The following is a 19,102-nucleotide window of genomic DNA, read 5'->3' as shown; positions in this document are numbered from 1 at the left end:
TTCTGGGTGGCCAAAGCCAGTCTCTGCAGGACCCCGGTACTGCCAATGTCAAGCTGGACCCACCAGGAACTTCTCAAGATCCAGCTTCAAATATTTTCCATCATTGCAGAAATTAGAAGACTAGTCCAGAGGCATCAGCAAGCTGCTTTTCCGATTTTCTCCCCAAGTTATATTTCATTTCCCAGCTTTATCTTGCATACTTCTTCCTATGATATACATATTTAAAAGGATGCATACCCCTTTTTAAACTGTCTCTACCAAACCTAACTTCCTGAGTGTCTTTCAGAATGACAGACTTTCTTTTCTACCTAAAATCCAAGTAGGCCTTCTCTGCAAATATTTTTGTTTGAAATCCTCTTTCCTGAGCAAGGGTGACCTGAACTGGACGCAGATTCAACCAGGGTGTTGTTCAGCACCATTAACACTTTTTGCTTCAGAAGCACAAATGGCGAGTTGCTGCCACTGCTCTGCTGTGATTGCACATTGCATTCACAAGGGAAAGATGTCTTTATGAAAATTGGTCTCATTATTTTTATGCTTCGTAGTTCCCACTAAAATTATTTTGACCAGAAATAAGGCTGTTGAGCATCACTGAGCAGAAAAGGAAACATTCAGCAATCCTGATAACCTTGTAGAAATTGTTGTTGTTGCTGACCTGAGCCCTGAGGTGAAAGTTATAATGATAACAGCAATAATAATAGCAATACTAGTAATCTCTAATAATATTAGAAAATGCTTCTTCCTATGTTTGGGGAAAATGTCTATAGTGAATCTCCAAGTTACATCCTCAATACTCACTCCGTTTCTATATATAATAATTCCTTATACATTCCTCATAAGGTATCTTCATCAGTTCAACCTTCTGTCTGTTGGGCAATATTCTCCCTCATTATTTCCAAGGTGAGAGCGGAGAACTTTGCAATTGGCCTTCACTTCACAATATCTCTCACTCCTTTCATTTTTTTTACCAGCAAGGAGAAAGATGGGGAGGGGGGTGGGGGGGTGGAAAATGTGTTTTATGATCTATGCAGGGACTGAAAGTGGCCTGAAGAGACATATTTTGGATTAACTCTGGTTATGTAAAACCAAAGTCGGTTAGGATTTCCGCCAAAAAAAATTAAAGAAGGAGATTATTAAACTTCTTTAAATAGTCAGATTAAGGTCTGCTCCTCAAGGTTTTAGCTCTGGCACTTCACTAAGCAATGTGAAAATGCAGACTATGAGTAATTGTGATAGACTGCACAGAAGAGTACTTGGAGGATGAATTCATTCCCGCATCCAAATCAACACCCACATCCAATTTGCAATTGACTTAGACAAGGACAGGAATTCACTTTAGACTGTCAATACTGCCCAATTACCAGGAGGGTGACTTAGACTACCACCATTTGCCTTTCTAATATTTAGTGGGCATCTGCCGGACAGCTGTAAGATCACACCTTTTAAATTAAACTTTGTGGAATTGCTTAGAAGATGCTGTTTCTTATTTTACATTTTACTATCTCTCCTAGAGAACATAATGCTATTACCCATATGTCATCTGCCTATTGTTCTGGAATAATGCAGACCAGAGGGCTGACTCCCCACTGTGGTACTTCATATTCATGTTGCTGTAATATTATGTTACATCAGTTGAAAATTGGAGTAATATAGTGGTGAATGAAACTATCCATACGTTACTGCAGCCTTCAGCACATCTTTTCTATCAATAAAGAGAAGCCAAGTCACAGATGGTTTTTACACTGTTATAATTAATAATCATGGTACCATGTTAGTGTCATCTTAACATCATAAAAGCGAATCTATAAATTGTATTCAGCATTTTTACAGCATCTGCAATGACTGCTTTCTGCAGCAGAAGGGTACAGCTCTGACAGTAACTCTTTTAGAACTGCATTCGTAAAGAATAATTTCAATTTACTGTTTGTTTTCTTTAATATTATTTATGAAGTGGCATAGTTAATTTTTTCTGGATACCATTTTTAAATTGATCCTTTACAGAGGTAGATTACTTTCGTTTTTTTTTAATTCTGCATTTTCTTTCTCAGCTTTCACGGCAAAACTGTTCCAGACAGGATGATGTGTTACAGCACTCCTGAGCTGGCCTAAACGTTCAACAGCCTGAAGTGCACGGCGCTCCCGAGACCCAACACCATCTTATCTTTGTGGGCAGCCCAAACACTGTTTGTACAAAAACATCATCTGTCCTTTTGAGGCTACTTTTAGGATGACTTCTGCAGAACAATGGAGACATACGTACCCAATATAAGCGTTGGTGAAATGTATGATTCTACGTGCAGGCATTTACTTCAGTGTTTTGCGATGCTTCCATTTTTTTTCTCTTGGCTGAAAAAGCACGGGCACATTTCAAATTGAACACATGCTTAGTCATTTTTCTGAATCGGGACAAGATTATAGCAAGGGTAGATGCAGCTAGGAAACCCTATTATTTCTAGTACCTTTAAAACATGTTAAATTTTGAGAGAAATCCCTTTCGATTTGAATTCGACTCTTCCCACTCTTGCTCCCTCTCATAGGAACGAATCCTCCTGAGATACTCTGCTTACCCAGGTCGGATTCTGAAAAAAATTGGAAGTGAAATGGCAAGTTGGGATATGATAACGGATGGAGACGTTCTCTCAACTTCTTTCAAAAACTCAAATAAAATTTGATTCAAGTTTTCTTCTGATCATGGCAAAGAGTAAGCATATTTAATGGTTGGACTCGATGATCTTAAGGGTCTTTTCCAACCTAAATGCTTCTATGATTCTATATTCCCAAAACTGATTTGGCTATTCAAGAGCCCAGGCATACAGATGTAGTGGAGGGAAAGTACCTTTTAAGAATATTTATGTAAATTACAATTATTTTTTTCCCAACAGATGGACTTTTTCCTACTCAGCATAAAAGGAATGTGTTTTCCTACACAAAAGCTGTAATTTACCTGATGTCATCTACCATCCTAAATCAGAGCAGTAAAATGCAGCCACAAGAAGCAAGGAAAAATATGTAGCCACATCATTCGATCTGCCTAGCCCAAAAACGAGTCTCTGGCAGCAGCCCGTAAGAGATGTCTGCAGAGTTTAAGACTACAACCACTTTATTGTGAGGACTGGCCTGGTCTCTCCCAGGCTACAGTCCTCTTTTTATTGGAAATTTACCGTGTCATAGCAGAGATTTCTGTTTAGTCAGTATTGATTTTTTTTTTTTTTCTTTCTTCCCATGAATGTCTGATTGATTGCTCTTTGAATTCATGTGAGCTTCCTGCATCAGCAGCAGCCTGTGGTGGTACGTTCAGCAGGTTAAGCACCTCTCATTTTTCAACCTGTCACGTGATAATTTCAGCTGTTGACCCTTAGTTCTTGAACTGCGGGAAACAGTGAACCATTGCTGCTAGAGATGTTCCTCATCAAGAGCTGTGGGCCATTTAGTTCTCCTGTTCCTTATCCCAATCATCCTTGTTCTCAATCTTTCTATCCGTATTAATTTTACTACATTGAACACACCAGCTAAACCTGTAATGCCACTGTGGACACACGTGAAGTCTACTGACTTTGTTCAGGGTTTTTTTCCAGACATTTTTAAATTCCTTTGTCTATTATTCAGATTCAGAAACACATATTAGAAAAATACAAGGTGCTTTTTTTTGTGAGCTCTTTTGACAGTAAGGTCCTTTAAAAACTGTTCTGTTCTGGAGGGCACCTTTGCAGATTCAGTTATGAAGTCAAGTTCATTGATAGAGTAATCCTAAGTGACTGTGAAAACTTGGCATCTGCCTTGATCCACCAATATTTTTCAGATATCACATTGATTGGTTTTACAGTCTATTATAACGGAAGCTTAAGTTGAGCTTTTCACAGGCTCAGAAATGCTTATGGTGAATATCCCCAATCACTTTTCAAGAGCGTCCTATCAAGTTCAGTTGATAAAGATGAGATTAACCTATTATGGATGTCATCTTTCTAGAACACTGATATTTTCATTTGTCAGTTATCGCTGGCAAGAAGCAGGTTTGACCTTTAAGACAGGAATATGTAAGATGTCAAAACGGATCAGAAACTCAAATAAAATAGATGTGATACAGCATTACCAAGACTGTAGAGTGAGAGTTCACTGATCCTTATGGCCCCTCAGAAGACCCCTTTGTCCTAGAAACCTCAGTGGCAAACAACAGCAAATACCTGCTTTGCTTAGACGTATTTTGGTGAATTTTAACATTCCTGAAAGGAAAGGGCTAACAATAAAACAATGACTGGTGTAGACAAAGCACTCTCTCCACTGGCAGAGTGGCCTGACTTTCTGCAGTTTTGTCACTTTAACCTCACAAGACTTCAGCTTTCGGACTGCGGACTGTTGTGTGCCATAACTAGTGAGTTTGTAAAGTAAATGACCTGGAATTCCCAGATTTTCTCTCTATCCTTTTCCCCCATGCTATCAGGGCTAAAATAAACTGGTTTACTTCATTTCTTTCATGTTCAATCTATGAAGATATGGAGCCAGTCTGAACTTATGGTAGATTACAGATAATCTTACTTTAACAACCAGAGCAAGTGACTGCATAATATTATTGAAGTATTTATTTTCAATTTCAGTATCTTGGTATTTAGCATTTTAACTCTGAAAAAAGGAATTCTGGAGCTGGAAATAATGATAACATCACCATTAAAATGGCCAGTCCTCTCTGTAGTGAGGAAGAGTGGAAATTAATATTCAAGAGCAGAGTTTAAGTTAGAATTATACGCAGGAAAGTATAGAGATCTGCAGTAGAAGGTGACTTAGAGCCATGTTTTCATCCCTGTCATCCCCCTCAGGCAAAGTTCCGCACAGCTGAAAATCTGACTCCATGTTGTTAATTATTTTTTAAGCAGGCTTGGTAGCAAACACGTCCTGCAATACAGTAAAATAAGGCTCTGCTTTTCTATTTCCAACATTGTGTTGTGTTTCTTATTTGCTTCCTCAAAGAAAACATTGTTTTGAGATACCGTATCCCTTTTCCTTTAGGTATTACACAATGAAACACTGAAGATTAGTAACTTAAAAAACATAAAAAGAAACTTAGTTCTTCTTGGATGGGATCCTCGTGTTGCTGGGCATGTAAATCCTACTGAAAATCAGTAGGAGTCAAACATTACTTTTGCTCATCTTCTTAAAAGACATGGAAAAACTCTGCTTGCTACGGATATTGCAGAGTTAAATATACCCTCAGGTTTCTGTGGATATAATCCACTTCTCCTTGAATTTCTTTGGCCAGATTGAGTTACTCTTTTTCATGCAGCATACAGCACTCAGCATTACCTCATTATGTGGTACTTGATAAGTGCATGTATTTTAAAATTGTCTTACAGAATATTTCTAGAAAGAAATCTATAAGAGATTGAAATACCAGTGATGAGCTTTTATTTCATAACATCACCCATCATGATCGAATGGAACAATACAAGGCCTGGCATTGTCTATCTGAGTAATTGCATCCATCTTCTGAATTTGCTGAATGATCATTTACTGTTTCCTGTTTCCTACTTCAGATGATCAAGCATTTTATCAATGAATCTCACATAGAACCGGTTCAAAATCATACTGAAATTCAATGACAAACCTGAAAATTGAACGGCTGTCTTGCAAGCACCAATCATACGCCTTATCAGCAAGATCCTCATCTAACCAAACAGTGCTCCAAAGACAATCCTCTACCCAGGAATAAAATACGAGCCCCAGTCCTGGAGAGGGTAAACCCTCAGCTCAGGTCTAGTTATTCATTCCTGTAATTGAATACAAAAGACATAGGGATTGATTTTTCACCTACACCCAAATTCATAGCTCCTGTGAAGGTCTGAGCTACTGACAAATAATTTCAACTTCTGCCATTGATTATGCTTCCTTAGTGAACATTATATCACAGGAGTATACAACCACTCCCCATTTCTCTGCCTGCCTGCCGCTGCGCTTACACTGTGCCGAGCACGGAAGATGTAGGACGTAGTATTCTGAGCAGGAAACGCCCATCGAGCAGAGGATTTATCTGCAACCTCGATGTATCGCAATGGCGAGGTGAAGATAATCCCTGCAGCACTGTTGCACTTATTCAGAGACAGGCAACCTTTGCCTGTTCAAACTGCTTCAGTCACATCGCCACTCACATTTGTGGTCAAAAGCTGGCATCAGAGTTCACAAAAATAGCTGGTAGAATAACCTGCCCATTTCATATTTACCTGGATTCCTCCCACGAGCCACTGCAACAGCAGCGTCCAAGGTCCGTGCTTTTTGATTCTGTGATAACTGCAGCTTTTTAAAAAATAATTTAGAATATAGCATTATTTTCCTTCCAGGTCTGTATCTGGAAAACATTTCTTTTGTAGGAAGGAGTAGCATCAAATAAAAATCTTGACCCAGCCGTCACTGAAATGAAAGGGAAAATTATTATTAACACGAAGGAAAAATTCGCATCAAGGTTTTTTAAAGGCCAACGCCTCCCAGCTTCATCCTTTAAAACTTTGCCTTCATTTATACCATTTCTTGTGAACGCTACAGCCATCCTCTACAAGCGCATCCCTTCCCCGTGCCTGCTAGAGAAGCTAAATGAAATATGTACTGTCATTCGAATACGAGGCCCCAGATGCCAGCCTGCCCGTCGGCGGCGCGGGATGGCTGCCAGGCCATCTGGCTGACGCCTGTCCCGGGGAGGGCTGCGCGGCTCGTCCTCTGGCTCGCGCCGCAAACCGTCTCCTGCTACCAGGCGGGCCCGCAGCCAGCGCCTGATGTCACTCTTCCCCACAAATGTCAGCACGGGATAGACTAGAAATGATGCTTTGAAACGGAAGGCCACACCAAGTCGGGTTAAGGCTCCAGGATTTCAGGATGCAACGCAAGGACTCTCGTTTACACTCATTTGCACTTTTTGAATCTCTCTACACTGATGTACGTATATGAAAGGATTAGTGCGCCTGCTGCCGAGATCTTCAGCTCCCAACTTATGTTCCCGGCTGTCAGCACGGGCCGCAATTTCTGGTGCTTTCAGCTGGCAGAGTGCAAAAAGCAGCACTACTGTGCTCCCTTCCAGTGCCTAGAACTTCATCCACGCTGTATTTACCCACCACTCTATTGGTATTTTGCTACCCGTGCCTGCCCAGCCAAGCCCATAACAAAACCAGCCAGAGTTTGACCATAGCTATTTACGGGTTAAAACTCAAGAGTGCTGTGATTTGTTTTTCTTTTTTATATGCTAAAGCATATTCTGCTCTCTCTTAAAATACAAGCCCTAAGGCCATCGCACTGCTTTCTGTTTACCTCTTCATTACTCGATCAAAAAAAAAAAAAAAAATTTATGATTGCAGCTTTCAAAATAAGTGTCCTTCTTCAAGTTATTTCTTCAGATTTCCCACAAAAAACCCTCAACATAATAAATAATTCTAATTAACTTACTAACAGAGAATTTAGCTTTACTTTTCTTAATAAAAACTTTCAGTAGAACATGTTCGGAGACATTTTTCTTTTCTGTCCCTTGCTTCATGACTTGCCTCTTCACTTTTTTATACTCAGTTTTTTATCTCAAATTTTAAGTTTAAGAAAAATCATTCTCTCTGAAGATTTTCTCATCGAGTGAGCCATATATATTTTTTAATAAGGGTATCAAACCCAGTCTGACGGAACAAACACGTTAAGACATCTTCTGTACATAAGTGTCTCTTTAAAAATATTAAAGCTCTAGAGGTTGAATTGTTTGCAGGTTTAACTGAACTGAAAGAATAAGAGACATTGCAATAAGAAAAAATGATGACTCAGGTCTCCATGTAGTATACAATCAATTTTATAGGATTTCTTCAGCAGCCCATGTCCTTAGTGGTCTTTGCCTCTGAATTTTTGCTATGTCAGAACATCTTTACTACAGGTTAATTGTTCAGAAAAGCTTGTCATAATTTACAGAAGATTTCATTTATTCCTCCATTATGAAATGCAAGTTTTGGGTTATTTGGAGTTTTTTTAATAACATTTTTGAAAGGCTTCCAGTGCCCCTGCTGGACAGATTCTCAACTGGTACCTGCTTGCTTCATCCCTGTACTTGCAATTCCCATGTCTAAACAATTGATAGTTCACTTGGTAAAACAATTTGTTTTCCCTAACGAAAAAAAAGATAAGTACGCGTTGCCTATTTTGTGTGGAACTGAGGTTCCTCAACCTTCAGCAATTTTTCCTGTTACAGCATAATTCTTCCTTCTAGACAGAAATGAGAATGAGAGATTGCAGCCTGTGTACCTTACAGCTACTATTCTTAGCCTGCCCAAACACATTCCCTATCAGCTTCTGTTTCACCTTTTTTTCTGACTCTGGTGGGTTTCTTGATGTATCAGGACCTTACTGTCATATCTACAGGAATACTCTCTCTTATCTGAAAGGGTGTGTTTCAATTTCAACATTTCTTTTGTGCATAGTAATCCTAATTTAAATTCTTAATTTGCCAGTAAGACAATCAGGCTCTAGCAGTCCACAGTCATGGACAAAATAATTAGTTACCCGAGGATGAAGATTTGTGATCTTGAATTAGATCTACTTGATACGTGTGTTACGTATGAGTTGTTTCGCATGGGTAACTTTGAATTTCACACAAATGATGACACCTTATATCAAAAAATTAAAATCCACTGTTTCTATCGTTTCACCTTCTGTGGAATTTATTAGTTTTTTACAAAGGGTGTGCTCCTTCATGAATCGATGCTGGTATATAATCCAGATTATGTCTTTTCTTCACTGCATTTTACAATGTGAACTCATAAATGAAATTAAACATTCCAAAGCCAAGCAAAGTTTGGGTTGCTTATATAAAAGTTTAGGTGGATTATATGAACCCATGAAAAAGAAATAACTTCTTCTGTATTTCTGGATGACATGCATGAAAAATGCACATCACAAAGACTTCCTTCTCAATGATTTAAACTTTCCAAAGATTTAGGGTGATATCATAGTTGGGGATTTATTAAAAAAGAAAAAAAAAGTCAAAACAATCAGAGTGCTGTAGTAGATATAGTAGGCTAGCCTTTTTGTGCATGGTCAAAATCACCCAAGCGCTGGACTTGTTGGAATAGGGTATCTGTTGCAAAAATAGCACAATGGGACACTAGCTACCCTGGAGGCTGTGGGTTGTACCGGTTACATTTGTTTTTGCCAAAATGGTAAAAGAGAAAGGGGTGGGGAGCTCTGATGATAAACGTGTGTCTAAACGTTGGAAGCTTTAGTGCAGCGAAGTAGAAGCCAGCTTGCCAAGAGCTGCCATGAAGTAACCTCATTCCTACTTTTTGGGATGGTAAGAGAAAGGACGGCAAAAGAAAAACAGTTGGCCTTAGGAGTGCAAACTTCAGTAATCTCAAGATATTGACAGATGATCTCTCGTGGGAGATGAATGTAAGAGCAGGGAGAATGATGGAGGTTGGCCGACTTCCTGATGAAACTGTATCAAGGGCACAAGCACAACCTAATCCACTGAGAAAATCAGAAAGGGGAGATAATGAGATACACAGTTGGCCAAAATGTGAGAAGCTTATTGACCTTCAGAATGATGAAGAAGTATATAAGTAACAGAAAGCAGCCCACTTCATTAAGATGTAGCCAAAGAGCCAAAGGGACAAATTATAAGCAATTACAAGAAAAAAAAAAAATTAAATAATCTATAATGAAAATAAATCCAAAATTCACTACTCAACATGAAAGGAAAGCTGGCAACAAATTATCATCAGATCGTCAACTCGTTGAATGTTTTTTGTATCAGAATGTCAGTTGAGATCAGGTTGTTAACACAATGAGAAAGAGGAAAGATCTCCAAGACAAGATCTCAAATAAAGAAGAAACAGATCAAAGAGTACTTAGATAGTTCTGATTATTTGAAATCAACTGACTAGCAGGTTGTTGGAAAGTATTGGTTGATAAACCTGACGAACCTTGAAAAACCAGCTGGTGAAATTTTTGAGCTGTGGCTAGTTGTCTTTCTGAAAATTGAACGAAGTGTGAAACGGCTGAAAAGAGCAAAGGGAGAAAAGATGCGTTCAGGTACTATACATCAATCACATAAACCTCAAGACTGTGCGTCAAATGATCCTGTTGACCTATCCAAAAGCAGTTTCACATATTGAAGAAATGATATGGAAAATATTGTCTATGAATCTACGCATATAACACTCAGTTGTAAATCTAGGCAGCAGAGGTCAAGTGCATAAATGTAGGGTAGCTATCAAGTAGGTAGATAGCAGGTCTTCAGAAAAACACTTAATCAAGATGCGTATGTTTTACTCTTGCAAAGGCAAATGCTAGTCAAGTTAGTCTGCAACGTGGCTTGTAATATGTTGTGAATAATCCTTCTACCATACTCAGCACTTCCAGCATCAACTGGAAGGAAGTCCTCTCTGTTTTGAGGCATCCTTCTTCAAGGAAAGGTGTGGCTGAATGGAGAAAGCCCAAGGAAGAATGAGCAAACACCTTGCAAATATAGTCTACAAGGATGCCTCTGTACTCAGGGTTTGGCAGCCTACAGAAAAACAGTAAAAATCTTAAGATACATAAAGGATTGCTGCAAAGGCGGCAGCAATAGTAAATTTTTAATTATCTGTAGAGAGAAGACAAACTGCAGCACTAGGGATTGAGGTTACACATTAGAGAAAACATCCTTATTGTAAGGATAGGGAGATCTAAATAAAGAAGCTTCACAGTCTTCTCACCAAAAGACTTTAAACACAAGTTTGAAAAACAACTGTTATAGTTGACACAGTACCTGTTAATCCAGCCTTGGAAAACAAGCTAGGTCTCCTGTCGAGGTCCAGCCACTTCGCATTCCATGCGATTCTGCAGTTTCTTCAATGTGGAGGAGTGAAAATGAGGGAAAACAGGAGAAGAGCATGTACATGGTGCCATCTCATAATCCTGCCATAGGTCTGGATAGGTGCAAACTATGCAACTTTTAACTCTACTTACCTTTTTTTCCAGAAAAATACACAAGTATTTCCTTACTAAGTCTTGCTGGGCTAATTTTTGTTTTGCTCTGTAGAATCCCTACTTATTTAGTATACATTTGTGTTCACCAATTTAACGTATAAAATATGTTCACGTTAAAAATGTTTACCAAAATGTTGCACTTGCTTTAATCTCTTAACCAAAGTTGAATGAGTAGGCACTTGGGAAAATCCTAATGGAAACAAACATTGTGGTTTTACCATTGAATAAGCCCTTATTTTTTTAGCCAGATTTTGAAATTTTTAGTTAGTGTGGTGGAATCTGGTCTTTAATAGATACTTTTTACTTTAGTATAGTATAATGGTATGAGGTGGACCTTTGGTTCAAACTGTTTATGCTTGTTTCTGTTGACCCTGTATTTACACCAAATAAATATGGTGCTAAGTTTACATATAAATTACTGTAATACAAAGCCAAGCATTATTTCTTCAGAAAGAGTCGCCTACACCAATATAAAATTTCTTCTCAAGCCACGGAAAGTTTATTTCACTTCTGGTAATTATTACTGTGTGTGTGCTTGGTGGAAATACAGAACTGTGAAAAGGCTCATTTTAGCAGGAATAACAACTCACAAAAGTTATTCTGAGGAATGGGGTGGAATGAATCATATTCATACGTGTGTGTGCTGGATGGCAAAAATCAATGCTTTCTCTTAGCAAAGACACTCTCGGGGATAGAGAAATCAGAGCTGCGAAAAACCTAACAAATTTTGCCTGACAGATTTTCCAGGCAAACTACACTGCTGGTGCACTGGGAGTACGCTGAGGATGTCAGTCCCCGCGCTGGTAGGAGCAGCCCATTTCACAGTGGCTCATTTTGGGTCCCCGGGGTTGCCAAATAACCCCACTGCTCTCCCCTCTCCCCCCATGCACCAACCGGGCTGGGAAGTGGTAGAGATGTTGGGATGGCAAAGAGCAAGAATCCAGAGAAGGATGCAGTACGCCTGCTGCAGAAACAGGCATACGCTACCAAACGCAAACCTGAAAACAGAGAGAAAAATAGGAAAGCAGATGCGAAGAGAAGGGAAGAAGCAGCATGGTGTTCCAGGGTGGAAAAAAAAAGGCTCACTTATGTCCCCATCCTATTAAGATTTTGTCTCTGCAGCCCAGTTCAGCACTGTTACCTGTTTGATGCCAATGCTGTTGCAGCTATTCGCTGGAGTCTCACCACCATTAAGCCGGTGTAACGGTGCGCGGGTTCGGGAAGCCCAATTATTAGTGGCTTTTAATGGCCCCCTCTTAGCTCACTGAATCTTTAACAATACCCTGTTAAACGATAATCATGCCAAGAGCGGTGTATATTCCTGCAGGCCTAAGTCACAAAACGTGGCCATCGTGTCTGCGTGTCCAGCCTTCATTAGCTCCCGGGGAACAGGCGAGAATTCGTATTTCTGTCTGGAAAATGCTCTCTCCCGAGAGCAAGAAAAGCAGCCTTTTCTTGCCCACCATCACCGACAATTATACCCCTGCCTCTTTATTTGTCCGCACTAATAATGGCACTGTGGTGGCTCAGGAAAGAGCGGAAAAGATGATGAAATATGCACCACTAGTGTGGTGCAGACAGCCACTGAACTATCTCTAGTCCTTGTTAGTAAAAATTATGTGATCTAAATGTCAGTGCCTAATGCAGCCCCATCCGACTGCAAGGGATTGTAGCACATACAGCAAAGCTAAGGGAAAATTGTTGCAGCATGATGGTTGCTAGGCTAATAATGGCAGTAAGAAAAGAACTAAATGAAATTCAAAAATTACAGATTTAACAAGTGGTTAGATGGCAATAATTATTTTGGGCCAATATCTGAATTCGCCTGTTCCTGTCTTGCGTCATTAATTACATGAGTCAATCTGTTGATCTGAGTGGGATGACTTTCATGAAGTCTGGCTTGTCAGCGGGAGTGAAGGGTTTACAAACCATAGATGAGACAAAAGGATTCCTCCCATCAGCAGTTTGTGAAGGTGCCGTGGTAGAGCATTTGCACAGACAATACACTGCAGAACAAGGTCGAAGGCAGCAGGTAACCACGCAGCTTTTATCCAGAGAGCCTCTTCTGTTTTCTGTGCTGTGGACCAGCAAGCAATACTGCTTTATGTTAAAAAGAAAAAGGAAAAAAAGCTATAAACACAAGAAAACTCACGCTTTTAAAGGCAAAAATTGCCTTGTTTTCCTTCTTCAAAATAAAAGGGCAAGCCTCTGCTTCATCCTCATCAGAAGTGCTAACCCTTGTTCTGCTAAACAGGATCAAGCCAGTATTGATTCTACCCTGAGAATAATGTAGCTGAAAATTAGACGGTTTACACACGCACCAAAATATATAGCAATAATGAAGTTGGAATAGCAAGGGTGAGCCTCAAGCTGGATTTGATTCATACTATGAAATCATCAGGTTTTATAAGCTCAGGAGGGTTGGACCTCTTCATTATCTGGGCGGAAGACTTTACGAAAAGCCCCAGGAGCTGAAGGAGCGGTGGAGGCATTTCAGCTCCAGATCGATACACTGCCATGCTCTTCAGCGCCTGGGTGTGCTTTGTTGCCAGAGGTGCGTTTTGGAAGGGCTTGAACACTTACTGCCATGGCCGACCCCGCAGCAAGAGCATCCCTGCATCCTACCAACGCTCAGCCTACGTTTTTAAGAAGATTCCTGGAATTAAACAACCCGGTGAGTGACCAAGCCGTGCCTGTCCCTGCCCACATTTTGTCACATCGAGCTCTGGCTCTCATCAAGACCAGACGGTCACTGCTCCAAGGGATGGCAACAGCGACGGCCCGGTCTGTGGCTGTGTCCTTCTGCTACTCAGCTACTGAAAGAGTTCGACCCCTACGGCAAGCCAATTTGGTGGCCGCCAACCCTCAGCTCTAGGGCTACGTGTAATAACGTAGGACCACATGAATGATAGCGCAGGGCCAGACGAAGGCCAGGAGATCCCCGCGCCCTGCCCCGGCTGTGGCGGGTAATACCTGTTCACGGAGGAAGTCACGAAGGCTGCTGCGCGACACTTTCCCAATATTGCCCCATCCTGCGGCAATCTGCAAATCAGGGACATCCTAAGCTTGAGGTGGACTCGGTGCCTTCTGGATTGGTTGGGGTTGGTTGGTTTGTTTCGTTTTTTTTTAATAAAGATGCTGTATCCCTTTCTTCTCTAAGTTTCTTCAATCAGTTTTTAACCATATAGAGTTTTGGCATCCACAAGGTCCTGTAGCAAGGAATTTACCCACAGGTTACACGTGAATATAGGTATTGCACATTTTGGCTTGTTTTGAAAGATCCGTTTGATCATTTCATTTGATACCCCCTAGGTTCATGTAATGAAAGCCAGAGAAAAAGTAGGCCTTGTTAAATTTCCACGGCACTTGCAGAACTGTAGAAGTCCACGACAGCCCCTCTGCCCCCCCCCGACTCCTACACATACCTCCCATTCGTCCCTTTTAGCAGCGTTCAAAAGTCCTAGCCTATTTAATCTTTGCTTACATAGAAGTTTAGCGCACTTTTGGCTATCCTTGTCACACCTGTCTATACCTTCTTTCCTCAAAATGGTAAAGCTGGAAGACCAGAACTGTACGCAGCGCTCGTTATATGGGAGCATCATTTATCAGCACCAGATTTGTCTGCTATTTTCTCACTATTCCTGCTTCCTTCAAGCAGGTGAGGAGAGTTCAAGTGGTTTAAATGATCATGTTCATGTCTCTAAAATACTCATTGCTGCTGAAGTCTAAAAGCATGTATTTTAGATGAGATCCCACATTACGCTTCTTTCTCCTCACTAGAGGAATCATTAGGAAACCAATCGATGAGTGAACTTACATCATTTATATCTTTTTTACGTAAAGTCTAGATGCTGGATTGCAGTAAAGTACCTGTAAGTGTGCCACACTCACTGCAGGCACTAATGCTGTTTATCTGCTCTTTGCAGGCTGTGCCGTGCTCAAGGTGACTCTCACAGATACCTATATGCATAAATATTACACTAACCACCATACCTCAAGATATACATAATGCATTACTTAGTCAAAGCAGCAGCATGAGGCAATGCATTACACAAGTTACTGACATCGGAAGAGACTCGGGGCTCTTACCAGCACTGAGAGTGCTTAGCTGGGGTGTGCTCCTGACAGGGAGCATCACTCAGCTTCTTGCAGAAGAAGGCTTAGGTGCTTAGTCCAGAAATTGGAACGTCTTTCTTCACAAAATATATCAGCTATAGAGTTTCTCTACGTTTTCGTGGCGTGATTCAATATTTGAAGAAAAAGGCTTGATGCTGCTCACAATGAGGCCAATGAATATTTTGCACTGGATTCAGAGAAGATAGAGCGCTGTTTCTTGTACTTTTCTCTAAAGAGTAAATCAAACCAATGTTTTTAATGAAATACACATAATGCATTTTCCACAGCTCTTACGGTGCGCTATTAGACGCTCAGCCATAGATCACTCATTGCGTAAGGTACTCGGGAAGGGTTTGCGGCTACAGCCGGTCCGCATTGCTGTGTCCCAGTTTGCTCTCCGAAACTCTCAGCCCAAGGCTGTACACATCTCAGTACCCCTCCACGGCCAGCCCGGTGCCATGTCAGGCTTTGGAGGGTATCGCTGACTGGCGATTTTAACTGCTCCTGTTCTTCCAGCTTCTCTGGTTCTTCCTTTTTTGCCAGTACTGTGTGGTGACCAGCGATCACCCAGTATTTGCAAAAAAAATTACTCTTGCTAAATGCAGCTTGACACCACTCAGTGACCCTGTTGGAAAAGCTCAATCTTTGAAAATATACCCCTCAGTAACCTTGTAGACAAATCGTAGCGAACATAAGTGGCTTTGAACTCTGAAGTCATCATAATCCACAATCATAATTATGTGAAATGAATAAATGAAGCTGGATTAAGTGATGATCTTTGACCAGATGCCAAAGAAAAACTTGCTGCACCAACGGTTAGCAAAAGGAATGAGAAATTAGTCCATCTTCTCAAGAAAATGCTGGTCACCTTAACTTACGTTTCATGTGGTTTTGTGCTTTAGAGATTATTATTAATTTTTCATTTACCATCATGTTGATGAGTGCCTCAGAACCGTACATGAAATTTCCACTTCGATTTCCATGGTGCAACTCGCTATATATCCCCTGTCCAGGACTCCTCTGGATCTGCTGAGAGGCTGGGAAGGGAGGAGGAGGCCCCAGAGCTTCCTTCTGCCTGACGAGAGGTCAACAGCTCAGCCCCTCGACCGGCGTTGCACCAGCACAACGGCGTTGAGCAGAAGCAGACGAACGCGGTCAATGACTTGTTTCTGCATGGCTGCTGCAACCTTCTGGAGCTGCCCAGGGCCAGGATGGCTGAGGGAGTCTGGAGGCTCAGGAGAGGCTTTTAAATGGTGAATAAAGAGAGTGAAAAGGGACTTTGTTAGAGCACTTTATCGGATGCACATGGCATTAAGGTATTGCTGCACTTAGGGTCAGACATGAAAAATCCCAGAGAGTTCTTCAGTAACTGTAACATCGTAATAAATAAATAAATCTCTTGGAAGTGCAGAAGAAGATAGATCCTAAACATATCAAAAGCATCACATCTTCACCCAGAATAGCAGATTTGATGTGTCCAGACCAAGTATTTTGATTTTATGTTGATTTACAGAAAAATATTGCCCAAGAAATCTTTGGCTTCACAAATATACTTTCCCCCACAGCCCTTGCTTCAGTATTTCAAAATTGATTCACTTTAGAATTAAAAGTTTAATATGAAGACAAGGGAAGAGAGGGTGTTCATGGAGGCAAAGAGTTTTTAGAACTATAGCCCTAATCATGCCTGCAAAAATGAACTTGAATGCATCGAAAAGATCTGAAGATTAGAACAAATTTTACACTTAATTATTGATTCTTAAATGAAGAATGAACAATGAGAGTTAGGAGGAGAAAAGTTGATAAGGAGTATTGCATCCTTCTCGGATAAACCACACAGATGATAACCACCTTCTCTGCCTTCTCTGCAGATATGGAAGTTGAAAGATGTTGATCTAAATTCATATTGTATGTGTAGTTTATGAAAGAAATGTATTAGATGTGAATTTAGCTACAGATATTTTACTTGTTAAGATTTTAGCTCCTATTACAGCTCTTACTGTACTGCTAACTTTAGCATAATACATAAGCTTCAAGAGATTCTTAAAATCTGGGAAGTCTTCTTAATGCAAAGTTTACTACGAGGAGTGGCTCTTGGAGTATCCGTTCACTTTGCAATTTATCTCATCAAATCACTGTGGTAATAGCAAGCCAATACGGCTAACTAGCATTCCACTATAATAAGAAATTCACAATAATAAAATAACCAGGGAGTGTATCATACAGTCGTCGTTGTAAGTTCATCTCAATTTCTTTTGAACTTTTTTGTGTCACTGGTACACTATTATCTTTATAATACTGCTTGAGCATTACAATGAAAATGATAAAAAGTGACCACTAGAAAAGAGAGCAAATCAAATATTATAGAAAACTCAGTGGACAATAGTTAAATTGTCTGGTGAAATGCATGTTCCTGCCCCTGAATTATCCACATGCAGTTGCAGGGGGAATTCAATTACTATGCCACACTTAGTGCAAGACATGCTAAATACACTGGAATAATTACATGCAAAGAACAAGAAAAAGTGTCTGTGGACAACTCCTACAAGTTATTGCAAGCATCAGAAGTATTGCCTGATCTTCATTATTTCCATATGAAGGTTCTGCGTACATCACAGCAGTATTTTTCATCTATAGGTCACTGACTGCAGGGCATCAGGCTGCATGTGAACTAGAATCAGCGGTCTTAGTACTCTACCTCTTTTAGTTTCTTTTGTGTCTTTAAATCAGGAGCACAGTATCAAAATCATCATGTGTTTGACAAATACAAGCCTTTTTTTAAAAATTATTTTTGTTGTGTACTTCAGCTAGCCCGCCATAAAGCATCCTCTGGGTTAGTGGTTCACGTTTTCTCTCCAAAAGCCAATCAGTTCTTCCTCTTTAACAAAACAAACAAAAAATAAAAATATTTGACAGTGTTTGTCCTTCTCATAAATCCCTTCATTTCTCACTTTTATCCACAATTTCCGCTCCCCCTACTTTTCCAGCTTATATAGCCTGGATTCAAATCCTCTTCCAGAAAATGTGAGCAAACTAGTAACAGCTATTTCTTCTAGCATTGACTGTCAGGTCTCTTCAAAGCCTTTTTTTTTTTTTTTTTTAATTTCTGCCTCAGCCTGCAGGCAGTGCCACCAAAACCTGCAGGATTCCTTGCAGACCTTCAAAGCAGGGATCTTTATCTATCCTCACCAACCAGTACCACATTCAACTGCTGTGGTCCCACCACCCAAGTGGGAAAGACAGTATCTCTGGTGACACTCAAGAGACCTCGGCTTTCCTTTTTTTTTTTTTGTAATTTTAGAGTGCTTCTGCCTTTCCCATAAGCAAAACTCAATCCCTACAGCAAATACGTAGGAATTCATCACATAGGAAATTCTGTCAGTAAACTATCTGGATGCCTCTTAATACTTTTTACCTGCTAGAAACAAAGAGGAGAAAACAAATACTGTTGGAATGTGAAAGACCATCAGGCCACGAGGAAAGAATTACTGGTTTTGTCTATTTTAAGTGAAAACCAAATAAATTGTAAGGGGGCCAGCCAGCCACTTCTTCTAACAGAAGCCACCTCTGGGGCCCTGCGTACACGATGAACCCATATGCCTGCTGACTCGTTAGGAGAAGAAAATAGTGCAAGAAGTGGATGCTCATACAGCAGGACACACCTTACCATTTTTGTATGCACGGCCAAGCTGCAGAGGAATAATTCACCAAGGATGATGTACAGGATTTGTCCCACTCGGTGTCTTTTCTATTGTAAATGCCAAAGATGCATCAATCTGGACTGCTTTTCACTTTTAATTTCCCAAGAAAGCACTTTCAAAAAAGAAGATGAGGCAACTGTGAAAAAAATTGCCACTTGTTTCTGTTAGTGAGAGAACACCCACCATTCACAGGTACAGTAAATGTCTGCTTTCATTCATTGCTATAATGAGCCTGTATTTCTCCCAGTTTATAACACTGCATGCAATGCTAGACTAAAGAAACATCTTTCCCACTCTCCTCCCAGAAACAGATA

The 19,102-nt window shown here is 40.3% G+C and overlaps 1 long non-coding RNA gene across 1 annotated transcript; it reads right to left on the bottom strand.

The window, feature by feature from the left end:
- Positions 1 to 1,731: 1,731 nt before the first annotated feature.
- Positions 1,732 to 10,229, bottom strand: LOC115346912. Its single transcript, XR_003925307.1, has 2 exons — positions 6,210 to 10,229; positions 1,732 to 2,346 (listed from the first exon to the last, which is right to left on the bottom strand). It is a non-coding gene; the product is annotated as an uncharacterized LOC115346912 (long non-coding RNA).
- Between the last annotated feature and the right edge of the window lie 8,873 nt (positions 10,230 to 19,102).

Source organism: Aquila chrysaetos, chromosome 1, assembly GCF_900496995.4.
Source record: "Aquila chrysaetos chrysaetos chromosome 1, bAquChr1.4, whole genome shotgun sequence".
NCBI lineage: Eukaryota > Metazoa > Chordata > Aves > Accipitriformes > Accipitridae > Aquila > Aquila chrysaetos.
Note: the sequence above shows the minus strand (reverse complement) of the source record. Positions and strands in the feature narration are given on the sequence as shown.